At 42.7% G+C, this 6,309-nt stretch overlaps 1 pseudogene; it reads right to left on the bottom strand.

Annotated features, from left to right (window-relative positions):
• Positions 1–2,288: 2,288 nt before the first annotated feature.
• On the bottom strand, positions 2,289–5,070 carry LOC101338656 (transcription initiation factor TFIID subunit 9-like; annotated as a pseudogene).
• Positions 5,071–6,309: the final 1,239 nt, after the last annotated feature.

Below are 6,309 nucleotides of genomic sequence, written 5' to 3'. Positions count from 1 at the left end.
ATTCACAATGTTCTCCAACCACCACCTTTATCTAGTTACAAAACATTCTCGTCACCCCAAAAGGAAACCCCATACTTTAAATGGGGTTTAATTGAGCAGTCATAGCCCATTCCCTCTCCCCCAACCCCAGGCAACCACTAAGCTGCTTTCTGCCTCCCTGGATTTGCCTGTTCTGGACATTTCATGTAGATGGAATCATATAGTATATGACCTTCCTTTCACTTAACACAATGTTTTCAAGGTTCATCTGTACTGTAGCATGTATCAGGACTTCGTTCTTTTTTATGGCTAATGTTCCGTTGTATACCTGGTAGACCACAATTGGTTTATCTAGTCCTTCGTTGATGGGCATTTGGGTTGTTTCCATATTTTTCATATTATCAATACTGCTGATATGAATTATTTGTGAATGAGTTTTTGTGTGGACAAGTATTTGTATTTGGTGGCAGGGAGTACATGCTTAGGAGTAGAGTTGCTAGGTCATGATAATTCTGTTTCACTTTTTGAGGGCCTGCCAAACGGTTTTCCACAGCAACTGTACCATTTTCCTTCCCTCCGGCAGTGTATGAGGGTTTCAGTTTCTCCACAACCTTACCAACACTTATTTACCCTGTTTTTTGGGAAAGCCTAGTGCATATAAAGTGGTACCTCATTGTGGTTTTGATTTGCATCTCCCTAATAACTAATTATATATCGAGCATCTTTTTTACGGGTTTGTTGGCCATTTCATTTGCCTATTTTAAAGGTTCCCTCCAGAACTTACATGATGCTCACATTTTATTTCTCTGGGCCAAGAAGAGATTCTTCCCCCTTCCCTGTATGTTATTTGTGGAGCGTTCATAGCTGGTGCCCCTGATACAGTTGCAGGTGTAAAGTAAATGCCGGGTGAATGGATAGGCACACAAAAAGCCACTGCCCGCCTGTCTTTCCTGTTGTTCTTTGCTGATAGAAACCCAGTTTGGTTCAGGTCATGGGTAGCCATATGATTCACGGGAGGCTAAACCGTTGAGACGCTGGTTGGCTCAGTATATAAACACTCCAATGATGAACTCAGGAAGGAAGAATGAAGACAATAACAGGGCTGCTTTAGCTTTACATTTTTAAAATTAAAAAGTACTGTCATACCTTTTGACCTAATAATTGTACTTTGAAGCATATGTCATAAGCAGATAACCAAAATGAGAGAAAAAGTGGCAAGGAGATAATCATAGTCTGAGAAGCGAACTTTTTATAATCCCATTCCCCTTGCCAATGACTGGTTTAGGGTGGACATATGGCCAGTCCGTCTCATGGGATGTCAGGACAGGTCTGCTAGGGAGACTTCTTGGAAAGGTTTCCTCACAAGTCAAAAACAGACACTTTTGAATGTTAGTGTGTGAGGGTGTGATGGTTGTAACTGCTTCAGACACCTTGCGACCATGAAGAGACAAACCTGAGGACAAACCCAACATGCTAAGGATGGTGAACAAGAAGATGGGAAGGATGCTGATGGAATCATTGAGCCGTTAATTGGCCTTCTCTGAAACCACACTACCTTTGAACTTCTCATGTGAGACAAGAAGTCTCCCTACGTTTAAGCCGCTTTGACTCACTTGCAGTCAAAAGCTTCCTGAGACACACAGGATGAATTGGATGGCTCTTGTCTCTCTAGTTTTCATCCAGAAATTGAAAGCTTAGGTTAGAATAGCTGGCCTCCTGATTTCCAGCCAAGTTTTCACTTGTTCAAATAAGTGTCAAGATGTGGCTTTGTGATGTGTCGACTCGGCTAGAAGCTGGTACTACATTTCTCAGAGTTCCCTTCCTTGTATGTTTCTAGTTAGACTTGGTCACAGGAGACGTTTGCAGGAGGTTTGCAAAGGGGAAGTGGAGCAGTCGCCATGTTCGCTTTCAGAAACTCAGCATGGGTCAGGCCCTCTTAACAGTCAGTGCACATTTTGCTCGATCTCCTGCTCTTGTTTCCAGAGCAGCAGTCAGGTTCACAATTCAGCTACCGCGGGATCTCTTTCCTCAGCTTCTCCAAATCCTGGGTCAGATGTCAGTGTGGCTTCATGGCAAGAGCACCAGCTTCTCCTGCTCGTCACCCAAAGCATCGCGGCTGGAGGCTTGGAGATCAATGCAAGTTCCAGTTTGTTCCTTGCCAGTTCCAGTGGCCCCTATTCTCTCCTACCTCATGCCTACCTGATCCCAGGCTCTGTACCAGACACAGAAGAAGCAACCAAACCGAGACCGTTTCACTTCTTCCCCTAATTGCTCAACGTCCAATCCCTATAATAAATTCCTACTCTACGTCACTCCTCATGGTTCTGTCTCTGACTGAACCCTGTGATACACAGAGTCAAGTTTTCCTGATCCCAGGTTTTAGCTTTAGCTTTTACATCCTGTTCGTAGCAGTGAAAGAAGTTTAAACGAATGGAGGTAAGCTCTCTAATATAGACTCAATTATTCTTGCTGGCTTAAAAGAAGACAAGAAATCATGGTTTCATCGTGGCATAGGATCGCATCTCTGTGGATGGTGGGCAACCGGTTTGCACCCGCTGACCTGGGTGTTTTAGAATCCATCCATCACTTATCTAGGTATTTATGAGTATTCAGATGACATGCTGAATTTACCCATTTTATGTGAGTTTTGGGGTTTATTGCCCAAGAAAGGATATACTCCTCAGTCTCCATCCTTACTGTATTAATTATCTGTCTCCGTCAAAATGCTGTGTAACAAATCACGGTGACACTCAGTGGCTTAAAATATTAACTAAAAATTTAATGTGTCTGAGGGTTGGTGATGTAAGCTGGGCTCAGCTGGGCAGTATCTCTGGTCTTGCCTGAGCTCACTCACATTATCTGGTGATTAGCTGGCTGTCAGCTGGTCCCTGATGGCCTTGGCTAAAATGAGTGAGGTTGCTCAGCTGTGCTCCACACGTCTCTTATCTACCAGCAGGCCATCCTGCGCCTGTTCTCATGGTGTTGGCAGAAGGCAGGAGCGAGCCAGTCCAATCATGGAAGCTCTTTTCAAGCCTCTGCTTGTGTCTTGTTCGTCTCTGTCTGGGTGTCCTAAAGTAAGCCACATGGCTGAGCCACAAGGCACAGCAGAACACTGCAGAGTTACTTTGCAAAGAGAATATCGAAACAGGGAAGGGTAAAGAATTGGGGCAATTTTTGCAGTCTATCACAGTTACCAACATTCTCCCCTCAGAGGTGTTAAGTAACCATGTCAGCTGCTGCTATTTCCAGAACCATTTCATTTCCAGTATCTAGATTTCTCAAGGTTTGTAATTGCCACGTTAATGCGTGATGCAAATTGTTCACTGTCAAAACCACTGTGTTCAAGCCTTGAGCTCAGCACCCCCTCTCATTAGGATAAGTAATCGCCTTAAAAAGCTGCAGTTTTGTGCAATGAGCTTGCTTTCGTCTTTTCTTCTCATGTATCTTATGAAAACAAATGAGTAAGGGATCACAAAAACAAAAACTCCGGGGGTGAAGAGTTGCTGACAAATATATACTGTTAGGCTGAGAATAAACTGAGTGATGGCCAACATTGCCTGAGTTCTCCGTCAGAAACGGTGAGGAGCAAATCAACTCTAAGTCAGTTGCATATATTATTGCTTATTTTTAATCACACTGGTTTTATAGACAGTAATTATAAACATATCGTAGGCTGAAAAAAACACAAATTTGGGGCTTCCCTGGTGGCGCAGTGGTTAAGAATCTGCCTGCCAATGCAGGGGGCACAGGTTCGAGTCCTGGTCCAGGAAGATCCCACATGCCGCGGAGCAGCTAAGCCCGTGCGCCACAACTGCTGAACCTGTGCTCTAGAGCCTGCGAGCCACAACTACTGAGCCCGCGTGACACAACTACTGAAGCCCATGCGCCTAGAGCCCGTGCTCCACAACAAGAGAAGCCACCTCAATGAGAAGCCTGAGCGCTGCAATGAAGAGTAGATCCCTGCATGCCGCAGCTAGAGAAAGCCCGTGCGCAGCAACGAAGACACAACACAGCCAAAAAAATACATATACATAAATTAAATAAATTTTAAAACCCCCCACAAATTTTAGGTTCTTTTTCTTTTTTTCCCCAAACTGATGAATTACAAGTTATTTTTTACACTTAAAGGCTGACGAAAACCCATTTCTAATCCTATTAAAGTCCAACACAACATCTCAGATGAAAAATATGGTAACCATATTTACTCATTAAATACTGTTTTTTTAAAAGACAACTTGGAAACAGCCAGCACGCATGTTTAATCTCAGTGCAATGGATTCAAAACCAAGTATACATATTACATGCATCAAAGCTAGATTGCAAATTATCATAGTCATGTCATAATCTTCACATTTTCTTTTCAATGCGTTTGATGATTCATTGGCAGTATTTGTGATGACACCATGTTAGTTGTAATGAAAATGATTTTGAACCTAATTTCATGAAGGAGTAATTAGAACATTCTGAACTACTGATGTTGCAGGAGTTGATGCTTTTACAGATGGAGATTTTGAAGTGGGCATCTGTACTGTAAACCTCTGAGGTTGACTGGAGTCCCTCCTTTAGTTGACACAGACATGGTTTGTTGGGTTGGTGGGCCAAGTTGGGGAGTACTTCGTCTGCTAGTAACTGAACCAACACTTAACTGCGGAACTGTTATTCTTCCCGCAGAAGTAGGTGCTTTTTGTGGTAAAGACTTACTTAAATCTATAATTTGGAGCAGTCAAACAATATCTATCAGGTGGCAGTCTAGGGCCTGAATATAGCTTCATCAATAGCAAAGGGATTTGATTTCTTTGCCTTGCAATATCTAATAAAAAATCTCTTGTGGGGAAGAGAGGTAAATGACTGGTCAGCACGACACTGGATTGCCAGTCGCACATCATCTGCATCAACAGTAGCTTTCTTAGCATGACTTGAATAAATGTTTGCATCATATAGAATTGTGGTTACATATTGGAATGCAAACTCCAACATCTGATTTATAACTCTTGGCTCATCTTCTGTAATCCCCGTATCCTTCAGGATTTGTGTCATCATCTGTGTATCTTGCGGCATGCTCTTGGGAGAAGCCATCTTGCCAGACTCCATGATATACGGTGATCAGACTTCTCGAACTAAATCATCCACAGTAACATATTTCAGTCCTGATCTTGATGGAAGTTCTTTGCCTAGTGCAGTTTTCCCAATCCCTGTTGTACCGGTGAGCAGGATGTTCCAAAGCAGCATGGTCCTCACTGCGCTTGCTCAGGACGCCTCTGCACATGCACCCTGCACGTGACAGGGAGGGGCCAAATTTTCGGCTCTTGAAGTTCTTGGTAGCTTTGCTATTCAAGAGGAGTATGTTCGTTAGCAAGATTTCTAAGAGATGCTCATTATTCACTAAAGGTGCCCACTACATATTTGTCTTAGTTTGGGTACCCCCAGAAGCCAGTCCTGAGACAAGGATTCAAGTGCAAGTAGTTTATTTGGAAGTAAAGCAAATGCCAGTAGGGAAGTGAGGAAGTGAGACAAGTATGGGAAGGCAGCCAATAAAAGATACATTATCAGGTACTTCTGTAGGCAATTGGAGAGCATAATCTTGTTGTGGAACTCTGGAAAATGGTGTGGAACACGCATTTCAGTTACTCCACCCAAGGGTTGAGGAAGCTGGGATATTTATATACCAATCAGTTCCCAGCAGTCACTGGTTGAAGGCAGTTCCTCTGGGGCCATTAATTTCCTGGCACTTCTGGCCTGATATATGGCAGGCAAACTAGGCTTCAGTAGCTAGAGAAATCCATCAGCCAAACGCAGTTGCTGGCTGTTGGAAGTGGGAAGTGGTAAGGGTGTGGGCATAAGGGCAGACCACCAAAAGAGCCTGGATATGCTCTGGTACCTGAGCTATAAGTATTGGAACACTTCCTCTGCCTACAGAAGGTTACCTTCTCTAGTTGAGTGAGGCACCAAATTAACTTTTCACTGGAGAATAGCATGCATTAGATTAATACATTTTCCAGTGATATTAAGGTATAATTGACATACAAGAAACTGCACATACGTAAAGTGTACAATTGGATGAATTTGACATATGCATACACATCAATGAATCTTGCCTGCAGCAGGTATTGCTGTGGTGTTCTAAGGGTGATTTTCTCTTTCTCTTGTTCTTTCTGCATATGAAATTAATTGAAATTCTTCTGTATGGAATATTTGCTTCTTCATCCCCATTTATTATTCAATCATTTTTTCTCCCTTTATTCATTTTTTAAAATTAACTTTTATTGGAGTATAGTTGCTTACAATGTTGTGTTAAGACCCCGAATAGCCAAAGCAATCTTGAGAAAGAAA

The sequence above is a fragment of the Tursiops truncatus genome, chromosome X (assembly GCF_011762595.2).
Source record: "Tursiops truncatus isolate mTurTru1 chromosome X, mTurTru1.mat.Y, whole genome shotgun sequence".
NCBI lineage: Eukaryota > Metazoa > Chordata > Mammalia > Artiodactyla > Delphinidae > Tursiops > Tursiops truncatus.
This window is presented reverse-complemented; position numbering and strand designations above follow the sequence as displayed.